The sequence below is a fragment of the Hyperolius riggenbachi genome, chromosome 3 (assembly GCF_040937935.1).
Source record: "Hyperolius riggenbachi isolate aHypRig1 chromosome 3, aHypRig1.pri, whole genome shotgun sequence".
Taxonomy (NCBI): domain Eukaryota; kingdom Metazoa; phylum Chordata; class Amphibia; order Anura; family Hyperoliidae; genus Hyperolius; species Hyperolius riggenbachi.
The window spans coordinates 216,451,309-216,472,433 of NC_090648.1; the positions used below are offsets into that span (position 1 = coordinate 216,451,309).

Genomic DNA, 21,125 nt, shown 5'->3' on the forward strand with positions numbered 1-21,125 from the left:
TAGGTTGAGGCTTGGTTGGAGTTGGGTAGATGGGGAGAAGGGAAGAAAGGGTGGGGTTATGGAAAGATGTGTGCTGAATCTAACATTTCGGACTTCTGGTTTTGGACTAGTCTATCTCCTCATGGGCGATTTTCCAGGATTCTTTTATTTACAAAATAAAGGAGGACAGCATAAGCACAGTGCAAGTGCCATAACACCGTCCTGGGAGTATCTGGACCAGCCCGGTGTCTTTGTATAGATCCTTTACAGGGAGTTCTTTCAATCATTATAATTCACTTTACTCTAGGACATGTGGACATATGATATGTATGCTTGCATATGAATTTTAAAGTTTTCAATTTATCAAGCTAGTGGTCCTTTATGGAATAGCGGAATGGAGAAACATTTTTACTGGGAGAAGTTACTAAAAATACCACTGATTATGTCCTGAACGTGGCCACCAGAGATTTTGGGTATGTACTATAGCAGTTTTACCACTGGTTGTATACGTAAAGGCCCATATGCAGTTAACTTTTTCTCTTGAGTTAACTCCTAGGAGATAAATTTCATATTATCTTTAACCACTTCGCCATATCTGGACGCATATATCTGTCCAGATAGGCAGTGGTGCTGCAGCCGTGTGGTGCGCGCGATCGGGCGCGCGCCCGCGCGCGCTCCCGCTGCCTCCCGCTGCCCCCCCGATCAGTGAATGGGAATATAATTCCCATTCACCGATCTAAGTCCCCGGCAGAAATACCGACGCTTTCTCATCAGAGAGCGTGGTATTTCTGCCCCCAGGAAACTTCTTCTCTTCATTTTAGTTCCTAGATGCGACATCGTTCGCATCCAGGAATTTTTTGAATGTGGCCATCTTGTGGCCAAAAAGTAAACTGCACCCACATACCTTTATTGAATAAAAAAATACATTATATTACATCTAAAATTGGCTATTTACCTCCCAAACTAAAATTACCCAAATACATTTTTGTATTAAAAAAAAAATAAAAAAAATTACAATAAAAAAAAAAAACCTACACAAATAGTTACCTAAGGGTCTGAACTTTTTAAATATACATGTCAAGAGAGTATCTTATTAAATTTTTTAAAATTATAAGCTTGTAAATAGTGATGGACGCAAATTGAAAAAATGCACCTTTATTTCTAAATAAAATATCGGCGCCATAAATTGTGATAGGGACGTAATTTAAATGGTGTAATAAGCGGGACAAATGGGCACATACAATGCATGGGTTTTAATTACTGTAGCATGTATTAATTTTAAACTATAATGGCCAAAAACTGAGAAATAATGATTTTTTTCCATTTCTATCTTAATCTTCCTGTTAAAATGTATTTACAGTAAAGTGGCTCTTAGCAAAATGTACTACCTAAAGAAAGCCTAATTAGTGGCGGAAAAAACGAGATATAGATCAATTAATTTTGATGAGTAGCGATAAAGTTATTAGCGAATGAATGGGAGGTGAACATTGCTCGGATGCATAAGATTTTCGAAGCTGTAGGCTGAAGTGGTTAAATTCACATTTCAGTATTTTACACCTAAAAGTTGTTGAAAAAGTACCATCAAAATTATGTTGAGTATTTGCTTGCTTGCTGGTGGATTAAAGGCATTTATGACAAGGGGCCATAAGCAATTCACTTTTTCTCCTGAGTTTTCTCCTAGGAGATAACTTTTCATCTTCAATTTTAATCAACGTTTTAGCACTTTGCAATGGAAAAAGTACCAAAAAGTAGGTGAAAAAGTACTGTCAAAATTATTTGGAGTATTTTATTGCTTGCTGGTGGCGTAAAAGACATTTTATTTAAAAGTTGTGAAAATTTAAACAAGGAGAAAACTCTGGAGAACAAGTGAATTGCATATGGGCCAAAAAGTTACTTTAAAAGTTTGACTTTGATGCATAGCTGAAAGTAACCAAATTTCTTATTTGGTTAAAAACAGTTGTCCGAGCCAGAAGACAAGTCATCTACACAGTCAGTGCATGCGTGTCTGTTATTAGTGAATGAGTGCAGTGTCTGACTATTTACTGGCTTACACAGAACGTTGATAATTGTATTCCCAAGGTTGCTTTCTTTGCAACCTTCTTGTGTTATTTGACACACTTCTATGTAAAACACCCACAGAAATGAATGAGCTGCTGCCAGATGAATGGTAGATCACTATGACAATGCTCTGTATAGACAATGCTACAGATCACTGACAGTGGGTACCATGAGCCAGTGATGTTGCATACACATGACCGCAATGTTATACTATTATTATTATTATTATTATTATTGATTTATATAGCGCCAGCATCAGAATACAGGGTACAGACAGCCATACAAAAACATCCAACCCGACTGACTGACTTCTTGGCAGACATCATTTGTTTGTTGCCACCTGGAAAGATCATTCATAGTGAAAAATAAACCTGATGATCAAATGGAAGTTTCTGAACCATTTGTTTCCACAGACTCTAATTTTTTTTCTGAAGGTGCCAAATTTACACTGCAGCTATCCATCAGCAATTAGGTCAGTTAGGTATACAACCTGCAGTGAAAGCGGTGTGTATCTACATTAAAAGCCTATTTGTAAATGAAATGTAAGTTGATAGGGCTGTCAGTATGTTATGAAGCATGAGAAAAACTGGAACGTTCTGTGCAGTGTGGTCAGCCAAGCACTGAACAGCTGTATCAGTACATCAATTGGCCACAGTTTACATGGATTGGCCAAAATGTTCGGATATGTTGCTCATAAACTGGCCTAAAGCCCATCTCCAGCAACAAATGCTTCCTAAATCTGTGGAGGCGCTCGCTGCTAGAGTTGTTATAAATTCTGGGGTTAGCTGATGCCAGATAAACCTGTTCAGGTACCTGCTCAGACTTCCAGATTTACTAGCTGCAAATTCTTTCGCGATTTAAAGCTAAGCAGAAGCTCTGCTCACAGAGCATAAAGTGAACACCCTCATTTGCACTGCTTAGGTCATGTGACCACATTTTAAAATGTTCAAAAATTGATTTTTAAAAGGACAACTGAAGTGAAAGGGTATGGAGGCTACCATATTTCTTTTATTTTCAACAATACCAGTTGACTGGCATCCTGATGATCTTTTTAATGCATCAGTAGTGTCTAAATCACACATCTGAAACAAACATGCAACAAATGCATTAAGTCTCAAAGCCTGGTATACACATCCAATTCAGATTGGCCAATTTTACCTCTTCAATGTAGTTTGAGGGCCAACAGATTTTGATGCACCCTATTTCAAACATCTGATCTGCATGCTTGTTCAGGGTCTATGACGAAAAGTATTAGGCCTAGTGCACACCAGAGCGGTTCGGCTGCGTTTTGCGATCCGCTTGCGGCTGCGGATACACTTGGGTAATGTACTTCAATGGGGTGGTGCACACCAGAGTGGGAGGCGTTTTGCAGAAACGCATACTCCCGGGCTGCTGCAGATTTTGGATTGCGGAGGCGTTTCTGCCTCAATGTTAAGTATAGGAAAAACGCAAACCGCTCTGAAAAACAGCACTTCAGAGCGGTTTGCCAGGCGTTTTTTGTTGCAGTAGCTGTTCAGTAACAGCTTTACTGTAACAATACATGAAATCTACTACACCAAAAATGCTTCACAAAACCACAAAATGCTAGCTGAAACGCTACAGAAAAAGAAGATAAAGCGTTTCAAAATCTGCTAGCATTTTGCGGATCTGCTAGCGGTTTTTGGTGTGCACCAGGCCTTAGAGGCTGAGGATCAGCAGGACAGCCAGGCAATTTTCATTGTTTAACCACTTCACAATCCTGTCTTTTTCTTTTTACCCCGTACAATATTGACAATTTTTACATTACAAATGTGTCGCTATTGAAACAGCAATAACTTTTTCATTACTTATAAAATCAAAGTGATACTATATATATATATATATATATATATATATATATATATATATATATATATATATATATATATATATATATATATATATATATATATATAGTTGTTTTTTTCAGGACAATCTAGGCGTTCTATGGGTAATATTTTTTCCAATAATTCTTCTTGACAGGCATTTTTGTAGGAACAATTGGATGTAAATGCAGAAAATATAGTTTTTTTTTTTTTAGTATTCACTCTTCCTAATTTTCACATAGATCTCACAGTTATAAAAACCATCAAAATCAATTATTTTGCTACAGGATGCAATCATTAAAGGTGTATTAACACGTATAGGTATTATTGAATGACTGCTGCTAATTTCAGGATTCATTTACTTTTAAACCAGATTATGCACTTACACTTGTGTGCATGTGCTTGCATAAGCGTGCACACACGGCAGTAGGAGGCAGCCTTTTCATCGTGGATGTAGATTCTTTACATAGCAAGGGAGTTCACATGAAAAAGGTTGCTGTGGTTATGCATGGAAAAGCAGGTTGCAGTACATGGTTGAGGGGGGACTCCGGTACAAGACAGCTTACCTAGGTGTACATAGAATAACTCTGCTCCAGCTGGTGTTGCACAAAGCATGCAATCCACTGCTGCCTTTCCCTTTCTAATCTGATCTAAGGGCTGATTCACACTACAAGAGCTTTTTAAGTGGTAGAGATTTTAAAAGCTAATTGCTAATGCAATGCTATGGGTGATTTTTACACAAATACATTGCTTCAGTGTGAACACACACATAGGATAACATTAGCAAGAGCTTTTAAAGTGTAACTGTTGGGCATAAAATAAAAAATCAATTCCTTATTTTTATCTGGTAAACAAGTAATAAGGATGCTAACCAGGCAATTGAAAAGTTAAAATCACTATTACTTTTCTTGTTGATAAATGATCATTCCCCGGTTTACCTGACTCTTATTTGGTACAGGAAGTTGCAGGGCATGCTGGGTTGTCCTTTTTTTACTTCTGTACTTCCCCTCAGACTCAACTAATGCAGCCTGATTGGCTGAAGCCTCTTTCCCTCCTGTTTTCCCCTCCCACATCTCTGTTCCTCTCTGTTTGGCCAATATTGCTCATGTTGAGACAATGCACTTTCTATAGTGAAGGGTGGGCAAATCAGGCAGAGGAGAGTAAGGGAGGAAATTACATCAGAATTGGCTTCAAAATAGCCACAGTTAAGATGGGAAATGCTAAGAAGGATTTTCTCTTTTTTTACTGTAGAAAAATCACTAAAATCAAAATGTGGACAGTGCAATACATATGTTATGTAAGTAGAGCAAGTATTTATCTACTTATATATGTGTTTTTTTCTGAGCTCTCAGAAAACTCTTGTGGTGTGAACGAGCCCTTAAAGCTTGGAAAGAAGCAGGTACAGTTTACTGGGGACCACAAGTTCTTGCTATGAGGCTATATCTGCCTTTATGTAATCTAAAACTAAATACTCTGACCACACCATGTTTTTCATGATTTTTCATTTTGTGCGAGTCTTTGTCCGGTGTAATAATATATTTAAAAGATATCCCTACCATATTTTAGAGTCCACTTTTTTTTACTGGCCACACCCTACCTCTCCATTGACCCCTTCAGGAGTGTGTGTGTGTGTTGGGGGGAGTGGCTAGGCTAGCCACACCCACTTTTGTGTCCTAATTGGAAGAGTTTGTGAGCTCTCTCAAGCCTCCCTTCCTAGAAGGCAACTCAGCCTAACTGAGAATTGTTGAAACTATGGAGCTCAGCTGGAGTCAGGCCCGTATCTCTTAAAGAAAAACCTGAACTGAAAATAAAAAGTCAAAATAACCACACACAGGTCATACTTACCTCCCGTATAGTCTACTCTATATTGGCCTCATGCTCCCCCCCCTCCCCCCCATTCCTAATGGTCCAGCCCGACTGAGCCCGGCAAATAGCGTCTCCTCCCTCCTCCTGGGGTCTGACTGACAGGCAGCGTGAGGAGAACGAGGTGAGAGGTGACAACGCCAGTGAGCCAGCAGCAGCCCAGACCAGCTTTCTCAGACTCAGCCCAACTGCCCAGCCGCCCAGCCAGGCCCTTGAAAATAGGAAGACCAGACGGAGGAACTGCATTCCGATTTTTTTCTGGTAAAAGATTGCCACATTACAATTATTTTATGGTAAAAGATTGCCGCATTACGATTATTTTATGGTGAAAGATTGCCGCATTACGATTATTTTATGGTGAAAGATTGGCGCATTACGATTATTTTATAGTGAAAGATTGCCGCATTACGATTATTTTATGGTGAAAGATTGCCGCATTACGATTATTTTAGGTGAAAGATTGCCGCATTACGATTATTTTATGGTGAAAGATTGACGCATTACGATTATTTTATGGTGAAAGATTGCGGTATTACAATTATGTTATGGTGAAAGATTGCCGCATTACGATTATTTTATGGTGAAACATTGCTGCGCTACGATTATTTTATGGTGAAACATTGCTGCATTATGATTATTTTATGTTGCAACATTGCTGCATTACAATTTTTTTATGGCAAAGATTACCGCATTACGATTATTTTCTGGTGAAAGATTGCTGCATTTACGATTATTTTATGGTGAAACATTGCTGTATTATGATTATTTTATGTTGAAACATTGCTGCATTACAATTTTTTTTATGGTAGATTACCGCATTACAATTTTTTTCTGGTGAAAGATTGCTGCATTTACGATTATTTTATGGTGAAAAATTGCCGCATTACGATTATTTTATGGTGAAACATTGCCGCATTACATTTATTTTATGTTGAAACATTGCTGCATAACGATTATTTTATGGTGAAACATTGCCGCAGTACGATTATTTTATGTGAAAGATTTCCACATTACAATAATTTTATGGTGAAACATTGCTGCGTTAAGATTATTTTCTGGTTAAGGCCTGCTGCATTTATGATTATTTAATGGTAAAACATTGCTGCATTAGGATTATTTTATGTTGAAACATTGCCACATTACAATTATTTTATGTTAAAAGATTGCTGCATTAGGATTATTTTCTGGTGAAAGATTGTTGCATTTATGATTATTTTATGGTGAAACATTGCCGCATTACGATTATTTTATGGTGAAACATTGCTGCATTACAATTATTTTATGGTAAAAGATTGCCGCATTACGATTATTTTCTGGTGAAAGATTGCGGCATTTACAATTATTTTATGGTGAAACATTGCCACATTACGATTATTTTATGGTGAAACATTGCTGCATTACGATTGTTTTATGGTGAAACATTGCTGCATTACGATTATTTTATGGTGAAAGAATACCGCATTTTTTTGTGAAAGATTGCCGCATGACGATTATATAGTCATAGTCTAATGTCCTACCATATTATTATTATTATTATTATTATGTATTATATAGCACTAGTATCTTCTGCAGCACTTTGCAGAGAACATAGTCATGTCACTGACTGTCCCCAGAGGAGCTCACAATCTAATCTTACCATAGTCATAGTCTAATAACCTACCATATTATTATTATGTATTTATATAGCACTGGTATTTTCTGCAGCACTTTGCAGAGAACATAGTCATGTTACTGACTTTTCTCACAGGAGCTCACAATCTAATCCTTACCTCTATTTTGTAGGAGAGAACACTGGCTAATGTGTTTTTATGGTGGGAACATTTCCTACTTGCTTGTTTATGGTCACTTTACTCATGTCCAGGGAGGAAACAAGGGCCCACTGACTGTGGGTAGCACTCTTACTAGGAAATTTTAATTGGTCATGGCCACTGTATGTTATGGACATGCCCACTGCATTTTTATATCCATGCCCATTTTTTGCCACAGCCGTTATCCTTTCTAAAGGGAAGAGGGGGCGTCATAGGTCTGAGTTGCCTAGGGCTGCCCAAATCCTAAATACAGCCCTGGTTGGAGTCATATGACTGCCACTGTTTACCTCAAAATATGGGGAATTTAGTCAACAGATATACAGTTTTTGCCTGGACATGGAATGTAATATCATCGGTTTATTTGCAGGTTAGAGAACAGACAGGACATTCTAATTATTTAGGTTATGATGCGGGAGTCCGAAAGGCCTCAACTAAAATACTGTAAAGCATTGCCTTTTTTGTATGTTGCTCCTTCCATCACAGAGATAATGAGGGTATTATTCCTCATTAAAGAATAGCGAGTGGAGTCATGCAAAGCGTTCTTTTATGCCCCAGTGTTCAACTGTGCATATCCAATTGTGGGTGTTTAGCAAAGTACATTGTTGTTTTCCTAATGTGGAACTATACTAAACTGAACAAAGCTATAATCGCAGTAAAACCTCCATTCAAGGAAACCTGTCAATGAAATGAAGCCAGGGAGTTGTGCAGCTGCCAAAATACACTACTTGCCAAATTAGTGTCCACTCCACAGTATGGGCAGCCATTTTCTTTTTTTTTTGTCCTTCAACTTGGGCTGTTTACCTTCTGTTGTGCAGTGCATGTATCCAAGCTTCATGCCTTGGCAAACTTAGTTTACATGTTATAGGTGACATTACACTTGAGACCGCAAGCTTTATTGCTTAGGCACTTGGAAGAACTCAAGGGATACTTTTTAACAGTGAAATACATCATTAGTGTACATTGAAAACATGTATACGTTTAGACACGGAAAGAGATAAGTCCACTTTTAGGCTGACCAATAACTATATGAGAAAACTGGCATTACTTGTCTTTTTCTAAAGGATACTAGTTGCTTGGTTGTCATGGTGATCTTTTGCTTATAATACTATGAGTTGCTGGATATTATGCAGATCATGTTTTCTGGCTCAGATCAACTCCAGTGGCCACGTGCTTGTTGTAGATGTATGACTCAAAAACTAACAGATGCCAAAAGATTCACATGACAGCCAGGCAATTAGCAATTCCTTTAGAATGATGCCAGTATTGGTAACTTTTGCAAATTCATAGCATTGGTCCAAGTTAAGGGTTGGTTCACACAATGATATAGTTTGGAGAGATTCTCTTTCAATAGACGTAAACAAGGATATACTTATCATGAAACCCATCAGTCAGTTTAAGTGTACTTTAATTATCCTTCTAACAAAAACATACGTGGAATAATGCCCGACCAATTCAGTTTACCGGTAACTGAAGACATCTTGTCACTCTGAACGGCAGCAAGCTGAACTCCTTTATCCTTGCATTGCATCACTTCAATGTGGACGGGAGCCACTGAAATTGCCTGTCTGCTGCATTACTGATGCATTGCTGACTTAATACAAACTATTCATGCAATAAACATTGTGAGATATAACTCATCAACACAAGTAATTCAAAATGCAAGGCTTTAATGCATAATTTGAAGAGTGGGGGAAGAACTATGCAAGTAATTATTCTGTATGACCACCTTCACCATCAGTACAAGTCAAGAACCACAGTTCTATGTTTTTTCTCTGAGGGACCAACAAAGAAAGGCACCCAGCTAGCTTACAGACAGCCAGGTGTATGGCCCACACACAACCTAAGATTATGGAGATATCTTTGCCAGCTTGCTTGGAGCTGTTTCATGATTGTTGGCTATCATCACTGTAAAATGACATGGCTGCCATGACTTCTATAGAGTACAACTTTAAGGGCATGAAATATGGTAACCATTCAAGTTTGGTGATGGAGTCAAATGGAAACAAAGTATAGCTCTTTAATTAAACAACTATACAAATGGGAGTTTGAATTAATGTACTGAACTACTTTTCCAGGGATCCTGGTCTCCATAAATGAGTTCATGTTCAAGAAGGAAAATGTCAACATACCTAAGTAAATCAAGGGCAGTGGACAATTATGCATTTCATCAGTTTGCTCATTTCACTTGTGGGTTACATTTTTCTTACCTTGGCTTTCTGTATTAATATCCAGTATGAGCCTTGCTCTTCTACATTCTTATTCCCTGCCTCATCTATGCTGCCCCTTCTCCAGCGCTCTTCCTCTCTCTGCCCTCAGGCTGACTGTTACACACTGTGACAGCTCTGGCTGGACACAGTCATATAATTTACATCACTTTGTTGCTCTCCTATCTCCCCCCTTACTTCATCGTAGGCCAGATGGGGTGGTCAGTCTGTCTGCTTCCCTCACATCTATACTTTACATGCTGTGCTTCATTCTCTAAAGATAGGTCTCATAACTGGCTTGAAGAGAAGCTGCAGACTAATTAAAAGGCAGGATATGGTTTAGAGATGAGAAGATGGTGAAATCATTATATATAGCCAGGTTACAAATATATCTACTTTCCTTTCAGGGATGCAGTGTGAAACCTAAGTGTACATCCTCTCCTCACAAACTATGCTTCTGTGCAATTCCTAGTGACTGACAAGATCCAAGCATCATAGTACAGGGTTTGAATCATTCACACACACTGAACAATGAAAGTATGAAGCTTTGAAGGCCCATATATGAGGTAAATCTGAATATGGGTGCTGGTGCAAAGGCCGTAGGAACACAATACGTTTTTTTTTTCCACATTAGTCAGGGAACACTTGCATGGATGTTTGTGATTGCATTTCCTGCACACTATTTTTCACGTTTATTCTGCGATTTTTCCACAGACGAATACAGTGTAATTGCGAACGTGCGTGTCTTGCAAAAAAAGCAGAAAGTTGTGCAATTTAAAATGGTGGGGAAAATAGTAAACACAAATTGGGAATGAACACCAACAACGTGGGTTTCCTGAGCAGGGCCATTGACTTCAATGGCCAATGAAGCTGTGTGCTTTTTGCCATCCGCGGCAAAACATGCATGATTCCAGCAAGTGTATTCCTTGCCTAAATGTAACTAATTAAAACTGAGTGGAACTGCACAGCCATTTCAGATTAAAATATATCTTTTGATGAGTTTTGTTAATACCTCTTTTGTTTCTTTTTCCTTTTTCATAAACTGTTAAACTCAAAACATTATAATTGCCACAACAGACACATAAAATTAGACTTGCCTTCACATCCCACTGGTACAAAAACATGCACAAATGCATTGTCAGGTTATCAACGGCAAATTGAAACAAATTACGGTTTACAGAAGAAAGCCATTAATATCAGAAAACAATGGGACAGAAAGGGATTATAATTATACATTTATGGGCTAGTCAGGTAAAGGAAGTCTTTTATTACACACTCGGAAAAGTATTGCAGAGATGTTCAGATGGAAAATACAGGTTTGTATGAGCAGCCTGATTGGAGGCTGGGGCGCTGGTCTGTCTGGACAATATGCAGAACCACTCAGGAGAGCTGATGGCCGTATCCATTTAGGCTGTTTAATTATGGCCCTTGTGACATGCAGTAATAAAGTAGATTTCAAAGAACTACAGGAGTTTGGTAGTTGCATAACATTGTATGCCAATGTAATGCGTGACATCAAAACAGGTGGGTGCAGTCTCTGAAGACTTGCAGGGCCAGATTCAATGTACTTTTTCTCCTATGAGACAATTTTTCATCTTCTGTTTAAAATAAGATTTGTACTCTGCAATTAAAATAGGAGGTGAAAAAGCACTGTCAAAATATTTGAGTATTTTCTTGCTTGCTGGTGGCTTAAAGTGGACCTAAACTTCCTTTCTGCTCTAAAACATAGCCAACAGCATAATAACCTTTAAAGAGACTCTGTAACAAAAGTTTCAGCCTTATTTCCTCTATCCTATACATTCCTATACCTGTTCTAATGTGGTCTGTGTTACTGCAGCCTTTCCTAGTTGCACAGTGGCTTTATTATCACTGTTATATAATCTAATATTTTTTTCCTTTGTCAGCTTTGTCGGCTCAGGCTGGAATATGCTGCTCTGCTTGTGATAGGAAGAAGCTATTCAAACCCTCTCCACGCCCCCTACAGGCTCTGTATGAGTCACAGACTGAGCTTCTCTCAGCCTATCACAAGCTGGTTAGCAGCCATGTCTTTTGTTTGTAAACACTGCCTAAAACTGGCAATTACAAGCCAGGATTGCAGCAGAGAGTGGCAGAAACAGCACAGAGGGGCCCAGGAGAACATAATGAATAGAATGGTATGCTTTTTATCGTAAGAATTTTAGAGTACAGATTTTCTTTAAAGAAAAATATTTCTTTGTTAGAGCTGACACAAATCCAGCAATAAATCTGCAGTGTGTCTACTTCCTGCTTTCATGGAAGCCGACATATTGTTAACATCTTGTGCTTTCTAATTAGCCTCTTTACTGCGGCAGTCAGCTGACACAGCTAAGGGATCAAATTACAACTTGTGATTAGTCACCGATAAGGGGGGTATTAAACAGGCTAAACTCTCTAAATACATACAGGGTGCATTTACAGTATCTATGTTTTCCTTCTGTACTGTGCAAGAGTTCAGGTACACTTTAAAATGCCTTTTATTAATAATGTGAAAATATCACCTAAGAGAAAACTTACGAGAAAACCTGAATTGGTTCGGGCCCAAAATGTCTTACTAAATTGTTTATTTTACAGTAGCAAATAGGATGAAATAGAATGACATGAGGAATACAGATTTTTTTTTATCTGATTTTTATTTTTTGATATGAGCAGATGTTTAAGGCCACAATATAGTTAGTTATGCTATTTGTTATTTCCCACATTGATTCATTTACCCTGTATGGATTATATTTCTGGTGTGGTTGTCCCATTCCTTAATTTTTTCTTACCTACTGTATATTTTCTCTCTTTTCTCTCTATCTTCTCTATATGTGTCTCCTCAGCGTCTCTCCCTTTCTCTTCCCCCTCTCACTCTGTCTCTCTCCTCTCTACTTTTCTCTCCCTCCTCCCTTGCTAACTGCAATCTCTCCCCTGCAGCCTCCCCTCTCTTTCCTCACTCTCTCCTCTCTTTGTCTCTCCCCTTTCTCTTCCCCCTCTCACTCTGTCTCTCTCCTCTCTACTTCTCTCTTCCTCCTCCCTTGCTAAGCTGCAATCTCTCCCCTGCAGCCTTCCCTCTCTTTCCCCGCTCTCTCCTCTCTTTGTCTCTCCCCTTTCTCTTACCCCTCTCACTCTGTCTCTCTCCTCTCTACTTCTCTCTCCCTCCTCCCTTGCTAAGCTGCAATCTCTCCCCTGCAGCCTTCCCTCTCTTTCCCCGCTCTCTCCTCTCTTTGTCTCTCCCCTTCCTCTTCCCCCTCTCACTCTGTCTCTCTCCTCTCTACTTCTCTCTCCCTCCTCCCTTGCTAACTGCAATCTCTCTCCTGCAGCCTCTCCTCTATTTCCTCACTCTCTCCTCTCTTTGTCTCTCCCCTTTCTCTTCCCCCTCTCACTCTGTCTCTCTCCTCTCTACTTCTCTCTCCCTCCTGCCTTGCTAACTGCAATCTCTCCCCTGCAGCCTCCCCTCTCTTTCCTCACTCTCTCCTCTCTTTGTCTCTCCCCTTTCTCTTCCCCCTCTCACTCTGTCTCTCTCCTCTCTACTTCTCTCTCCCTCCTCCCTTGCTAACTGCAATCTCTCCCCTGCAGCCTCCCCTCTCTTTCCTCACTCTCTACTCTCTTTGTCTCTCCCCTTTCTCTTCCCCCTCTCGCTCTGTCTCTCTCCTCTCTACTTCTCTCTCCCTCCTCCCTTGCTAACTGCAATCTCTCCCCTGCAGCCTCCCCTCTCTTTCCTCACTCTCTCCCTTTCTCTTCCCCCTCTCACTCTGTCTCTCTCCTCTCTACTTCTGTCTCCCTTCTCCCTTGCTAACTGCAATCTCTCCGTTGCAGCCTCCCCTCTCTTTCCTCACTCTCTCCTCTCTTTGTCTCTCCCCTTTCTCTTCCCCCTCTCACTCTGTCTCTCTCATCTCTACTTCTCTCTCCCTCCTCCCTTGCTAAGCTGCAATCTCTCCCCTGCAGCCTCCCCTCTCTTTCCCCGCTCTCTCCTCTCTTTGTCTCTCCCCTTTCTCTTCCCCCTCTCACTCTGTCTCTCTCCTCTCTACTTCTCTCTCCCTCCTCCCTTGCTAACTGCAATCTCTCCCCTGCAGCCTCCCCTCTCTTTCCCCGCTCTCTCCTCTCTTTGTCTCTCCCCTTTCTCTTCCCCCTCTCACTCTGTCTCTCTCCTCTCTACTTCTTTCTCCCTCCTCCCTTGCTAACTACAATCTCTCCCCTGCAGCCTCCCCTCTCTTTCCTTACTCTCTCCTCTCTTTGTCTCTCCCCTTTCTCTTCCCCCTCTCACTCTGTCTCTCTCCTCTCTACTTCTCTCTCCCTCCTCCCTTGCTAACTGCAATCTCTCTCCTGCAGCCTCTCCTCTCTTTCCCCGCTCTCTCCTCTTTTTGTCTCTCCCCTTTCTCTTCCCCCTCTCACTCTGTCTCTCTCCTCTCTACTTCTCTCTCCCTCCTCCCTTGCTAACTGCAATCTCTCTCCTGCAGCCTCTCCTCTCTTTCCCCGCTCTCTCCTTTCTTTGTCTCTCCCCTTTCTCTTCCCCCTCTCACTCTGTCTCTCTCCTCTCTACTTCTCGCTCCCTCCTCCCTTGCTAACTGCAATCTCTCTCCTGCAGCCTCTCCTCTCTTTCTCCGCTCTCTCCTCTCTTTGTCTCTCCCCTTTCTCTTCTCCCTCTCACTCTGTCTCTCTCCTCTCTACTTCTCTCTCCCTCCTCCCTTGCTAACTGCAATCTCTCTCATGCAGCCTCTCCTCTCTTTCCTCTCATTCATTTAACTTGGCTTTCCTGTATCTCTTGTGTCAATACCAGTAGACATTAGATCCTCTCAGACTGATCCATTCTCTATTAATCCCATGATCAATAGTAGCATCAATCACCTTCTGTATCCCAGTGCTTCCTTCATGGGATAATTAACTTGTTCCTTACTGGACCTTAAGGCTCAGATGGGAGGATCAATCTGGCTGCAGGTAATAGACCTTTGCTGCACAGAGTGTTCACAGGTCTGGTTTATCAACTAGATTTGCCAAAGTGTTGTTGCACTTGAGCAGTTTAAACCCTGCTTATATCGTATTCTTCCGAATGCCAATGTTATGCCTTTTGGAGTTGCAGCAATATGAAGAACATGAAGCTTGGACTTATACCCTTTTAAATCCTTGTGGCACTTTTATTATATGCAGGATATAACAGTATCGCGTGCCAGGTTATGGGTTTGTTTCTTATAAAGTGTTATTGCAGAGCTGGACGAATCACAGGAGATGTGTATCCAATGTACCTATAAAGTTGCAGCTGGCGTCTAACCTTTGGCAATCTTGTCTACTGTAATCAGTAAGAGCAACTTTCCTGGCTTATTTCAACTGTCCACAGGGTCTTAGACTGAGCCAGTTAATGCTTGGATTCTGTAACAATTTTTCAATTATTTTATTAGAGATGTAGTTATTTTCTGTATTCCTATAACACAAACATATTGTGTAGAGCTTTTCTACATTTCATAGAACTATACATATCTGGCTCTGGCCATATCTGGAAAGGCCACCAAGGCCCGTGCCTTGGGTGGCAGCTGGCCAAGTGTTGGCTGGACATGGAAGAGGGATTGCTGCATAAGGAAAAAGAGGCTGCAAATGGAATACAGAGGTTGCAAATAAGGAGCTGCCCAAGGGACTTGTATAAAACTGAAGGAAGCTGCTGTACATGAATGTTAGACATGGAAGAGAGGGCTGCACAAGAAACTGGAGGGAAAGCTGCTGCACATGGAAAAGAAGCTGCAAGATATTTGACCTAGGGGTGGAAAAAGTATAAATCTGGCATTGGCTTTGCCTCCAAAGGAGCTCACACAATGTCATGTCCCTAGCACACACATACAGTGGGGCCAGTTTGGTCAGATGGCAACTAATCTGTTAGTATGGTTTTGGTTTGTGAGGAGAAACTCAGAGAAAATAAGGGGAGGACGCACATACTGTCTTTTGTAAGAATAAAAACCCAGTACTCTGTACTTGCAAGACAAGAAAGCTAACCACTTAGCCCAATGCTGATGCAAATCTGTCATATTTCCTAATGAGAGTTCCATTGGAAGTCCCCTTAATACATTAGACAACAGATATGAAACTAATATCGGTATGTGAGTTGCAGCAATGCGGTAAGGTAAGTGAGGGATGGAAGCAGGAACGTATATGTTTTCTGAATGGCACTGTTTTTCAGCACTTCAAGCATACAGCCATGCAGATTGTACACTGTTGTCAAGGCTCTAGTGCCCAAAATGTTATGCATTGTCTCTTTTAGACTCGTATACACACTAGACTAAACCTGGTCAGTTGGGTGCTTTCCCTGCTGGGAATCTAGCATGTGTATATCCATCCTAATGTGCTGCCATATGGAGTGCCGGATCATCACAAGTGAGTGCAGTGTCTCCCTCCTTACCCAGCCTACTAGGAGCCACAAAATCATGCGGTGTGGCGGCAGCCCTCCTCCCTCCATAGCAACAGAAGTCATTGCTCATCTGTGTCCTAGCACTGTGAGTGCCAGGCCCTTTGGGTGACAGTAAGCTAAGGAGCTATGAACCCAAGTACAAGTTTTACATTGGGCTCATACAATCACTCTATAAAGATAGCTGTAGTGCCATAGAAGTTTAAGCAGGCTAGTGGAACACTTTTGTTAATGACACAGCTAATCAAAGAATCTATAGAGGTGATCACAACCAGCTCAGCATCAGTGAAAAGCTAATGCAGTGGAGGAGGACCCCTGGAGGGACAGGGCCTCGGTGTGGTCCAAAACTCTACCTCCCTTATTGCTGCTCCACTGTGAGGGCCAGTAAAGGCATATCAAGAGATTTTTTTCATCACTAATGAGGAGTTAAGCAGGGGGGGTTCAGGGGTTCAGGGTAAATTTAAACAAAATGCAACTCTTTATATTAATTAACAGAGTATGGCAAAAGTTTGCGTTGTTTCTGCTTATTCTGATTGTTCGGGTTAGATAATGCTTTTTCTGTGAAAAATCTAGAACTTTCCAGGTCCAAAACTTTTAAAGAGTTGAACATTGTAGAAAATGAAAATATATTGATCTATTCAAAATACTTTTTGAAAGCAAAAATACTAATAATTCCTTATGCTTTATATTCTTTGATATTGTCACTGGAGGATAGCGTTTGCAATGACGATTTTTCTACATCTTCTTCACTATTATTGCACCCTGCTCACATGCTGAATATGTCATTTAAAGAAATTAGCCAAAAAGGTGCAGTGTTTATGCAAAGAATGACAATATAAAAGAGCTGACAATGGAAGAGTTGGTCTTTTTTGCATGAATCAAACATGCTCCTTACATCTCTTTATTCCAGGTATGTGGTACGAGTATTATTAAGCACTCACTTGCACAGAGTGCAAAAGTGGTTCTGCTCAACAATGGCAGAATCACATGAATGGGATGTGTATGGTTCAGCAAAGAACAATAGAAATAGAAAAGGAAGTTCTGGAAAGAGCAGAATAGGCAGATGCTTCTTAAAGGGAACCTGAACTGAGTAAAATTATTTAAAATAAACACATGAGGTAACTTCAAATGAATATTACATACTAAACTCACCGTCAGTTCCTCTCAGAAGCTCACCATTTCCTTCTAAAAATGATCCCTTCCAGTTCTGACAACATTTTGTCAGAACTGAAATGTATCAGTTGCTAAATAGGAGACACCGAGAGCCATATATAGTGTAGTATGTATTGGAAACCGTGGATAAATGTAAGTGTGAGATGAATATACTCACAAACATGGGTTACCTCTTAGGCAACCACTGTAGATGCAGGTGAGGAGATTAGACCTGTCCTCACTCAGGATTAAGATGTCGCTCTCTGTAGATCAGGAAAGTAGGGGTAGGTCACCCCTCCACCAGGGGTGGACACAGTATTATCGTAAGAGAACAGAGGCGCCAGCAGGATAAAAGGTAATAAAAATTTTAAAATTTGCTGGGAGGCAGTGGTGGACTTACCTCCGGAAAGCAGACTCAAAATACTGTCTGAATTAAACAAATACATTTATTATTGGTACCCCAAAAGATGCAACGCGTTTCGCAGGCACAGCCCGCTCCATCAGGCAATAAGATAGGGGACAAACAGTAGCTCGTCAGTAGCACGAATGGCACCTCTGTCAATCAATATCAGTTGCTGTCAGTTATGTATCAGTTGATGTCAGTTATAGCTGAGATGTGCCAAGTAATGTCCATGTTTCCCTATGGTTCAAGGGGGTGATATTACAGTTTAACAGTGTGCTGACCAGGAAGCTGTTATGAAGTAATGGCCATTTTCAAAATGGAGGATGGAGAATTCCCTTGATCACAGTGGATAAATAGGACACAGGAGAGGAGAAAGAGATTGAGGAGTAGACTACACGGGAGGTAAGTATGACTTGTGTATGTTTATTTTGATGTTTAATTTTCAGTTCAGGTTTTCTTTAAAGTTATTTTAGTTGAAGTTTAAGACTAGAGCTTACCTTGTTACAGTATGCCCCCAATTGTCAGCCTTTAACAAAAAAAAAAAATCAGAAGAACGCTTTAAATCAATATGGGTACACTTCCTGTATTGTGATTCTATTCACCTTTTTGTCACACAATGGCCTACAGAACTACAGACTGACTTCAGCCACTGGGATCTCAGCATTGCCAGCTGGGTATTGGTTGAGTTTTAGCGCACAGTGGCCTGCAGAACTACACGTTGACTTCAGCCACTGGGATCTCAGCATTACCAGCTTGGTAATAGTTGAGTTTTGTCACACAATGGCCTGCAGAACTACACATTGACTTCAGCTACTGGGATCTCATCGTTGCCAGCTGGTTATTAGTTGATTATAAGTGTAGTCCAGTGTCCAGCAGGTAGTTGGGACAGGAAATCCCTCCTAGATTGCCTACTGCTTAGGCTAGTGGGGATGAATGACAAACTATTTTCCTTCTTATTGGGGTTTTTCAGCAAATTGTTACCATAATTGCACAGAGTGGTAACAGCTCCCCTTCCCGCCTTTATGGGTGGGCCATTTATATGGCCGTTTATATACACCTTAATAAAATGGGAATGGTTGTGATATTAACTTCCTGTTTGTGGCACATTAGTATATGTGAGGGGGAAAACTTTTCAAGATGGGTGGTGACCATGGTGGCCATTTTGAAGTCGGCTATTTTAAATCCAACTTTTTTTTAATAAGAAGAGGGTCATGTGACACATCAAACTTATTGGGAATTTCACAAGAAAAACAATGATGTGCTTGGTTTTAACATAACTTTATTCTTTCTTGAGTTATTTACAAGTTTCTCTTTGTTTACAGCCATTGACATGTCGCCGAGGTTAACACGTAAGGAGCGGATAGAAATTGTGTTGATGTCTGGTGAACGCAGTAACCGGGTCATTGCAGCATATTTCAATGCAAGACACCCTACGAGACCACCCATCTCCCATGCTACAGTTAGCAAACTGCTTGCTAAGTTCAGTGTTGGATTTGCCAAAATGTGGATGTATGAAATCTGTCACTGATGAAGAAACATCAATGGCTGTCCTAGCTTCATTCAGCAAGAGACCACAGCGTAGCACTCGCCGCATGTCACTGGAGAGTGGCATTAGTCGAACATCCCTTCGGCGGATATTAGCTACTCACAAATGGCACCCTTACAAACTCCAGCTACTGCAGCATCTCAACGAGGATGACCCAGATCTGTGCACTGAATTTGCAGAATGGGAAAATCAAAAATTGGAACAGGACCTTCAGTTTACGCAGAAGAATTTGTTCAGTGATGAGGCAAACTTTTATGTGAATGGTAAAGTTAAACAAAACCACCGCTATTGGACTCTAACCCACATTGGATAGAACACCCCAAGACTGTTGGAACAAAAAAATTGATGGTATGGTGTGGGATATGGGGTACAAAGATAGTGGGGCCATTCTTCATCAATGAAAATCTCAAGGCCACTGGATATGCGAAATTGCTACATGATGATGTGTTTCCCTCTTTATGCACTGTAGCTGGCACAATCCCTGAGTTTTTCCAGCAAGACGGTGCACCACCACATTATGGGTGTCAGGTCCGAGCATTCCTAGATGAACAGTTTCCTGGAAAGTGGATTTGTGGTTGTGGGCTAGTTGAATGGCCCCCAAGGTCTCCCGATCTGACCCCCTTAGACTTTTATCTTTGGGGTCATCTGAAAGCAATTGTCTATGCTGTGAAGATACGAGATGTGCAGCACCTGAAACTACGGATACTGGAAGCCTGTGCTAGCATTTTTCCTGCGGCATTGCTATCAGTGTGTAAAGAGTGGGAGAAGAGGGTTGCATTGACAATCCAACACAATGGGCAACACATTGAACATATTTTATAAGTGGTCAGAAACTTGTAAATAACTCATGAAATAATAAAGTTATGTTAAAACCAAGCTCACCATAGTTTGTGTGAATATCCCAATAATTTTGATGTGTCACATGACCCTCTTCCTATTGAAAAAAAAAGTTTGATTCAAAATGGCTACTTCAAAATGGCCGCCATGGTCACCACCCATCTTGAAAAGTTTTCCCCCTCACATACACTAATGTGCCACAAACAGGAAGTTAATATCACCAACCATTCCCATTTTATTAAAGAGACTCTGTAACAAAATTTTCAGCCTTAGTTCTTCTATCCTATAAGTTCCTTTGCCTGTTCTAATGTGGTCTGGCTTACTGCAGCCTTTCCTAATTGCACAGTGGCTGTGTTATCTCTGTTATATGATCTAATCTGTTTTCTTCTGTCGGCTCTGTCGGGCTAGGCTGGAATGTGTGGAATGTGCAGGGCTGCTTGTGATTGGATAGAAGCGATACACACCCTTTGCAGGCCCCCTGCAGGCTCTGTATGACTCACACACTCTGCTTATGTGAGCCTATCACAAGCTGGTTAGTTTGTTTGTAAACACTGCCTAAAACTGTTAATTACAAGCCAGGTTTGCAGCAGAGAGTGGCATAAACAGCACAGAGGGGCCCAGGAGAACATAATGAATAGAAAGGTATGCTTTTTGCTGTAAAATTTTTAGAGTACAGATTCTCTTTAAGGTTTATCCATATAAATGGCCCACCTTGTATATTAATTCCACAAAAACAAGAGTACTTGGTATGTTTCTTTGGTGTCCACTATAAAAGATGGGGCCCATAGCACCCACTTAGTCTACTTGTCCCTAAAAACAATTCTGGAATCAATGTCTGTACAAAGCTTTATTTCTGTACATAAATTATTTCACCTTTAACCAGTTCACTGCTGGTCTGTATATTTACACCCCTGGAAACTTAATTTAACAACCAGGGACCTAGAAATACGTTCTCCTTTATTTACCTCGCTGTTCCCAACCGCTGCGCCGCTGCCGTTTGTTTCCAACGCAATCCTGCCATTCCGTGATTGGTGAATGGGAACAGC

The 21,125-nt window shown here is 40.7% G+C and overlaps 1 protein-coding gene across 7 annotated transcripts in view; it reads left to right on the plus strand.

The window, feature by feature from the left end:
- Positions 1-21,125, plus strand: part of LINGO1 (leucine rich repeat and Ig domain containing 1) — a 560,070-nt gene that overhangs the window by 409,157 nt on the left and 129,788 nt on the right. Inside the window, exon 5 of one of the 7 annotated variants that reach the window (XR_011030329.1) lies at positions 19,019-19,638. The exons of 5 other annotated variants lie outside the window; for them this stretch is intronic. The gene's annotated coding sequence lies outside the window, so the exon portion shown is untranslated. Of the gene's footprint in view, positions 1-10,299; positions 10,323-19,018; positions 19,639-21,125 lie in introns of those variants that run through there. One more of the 7 variants, XM_068275720.1, reaches the window with a different exon arrangement.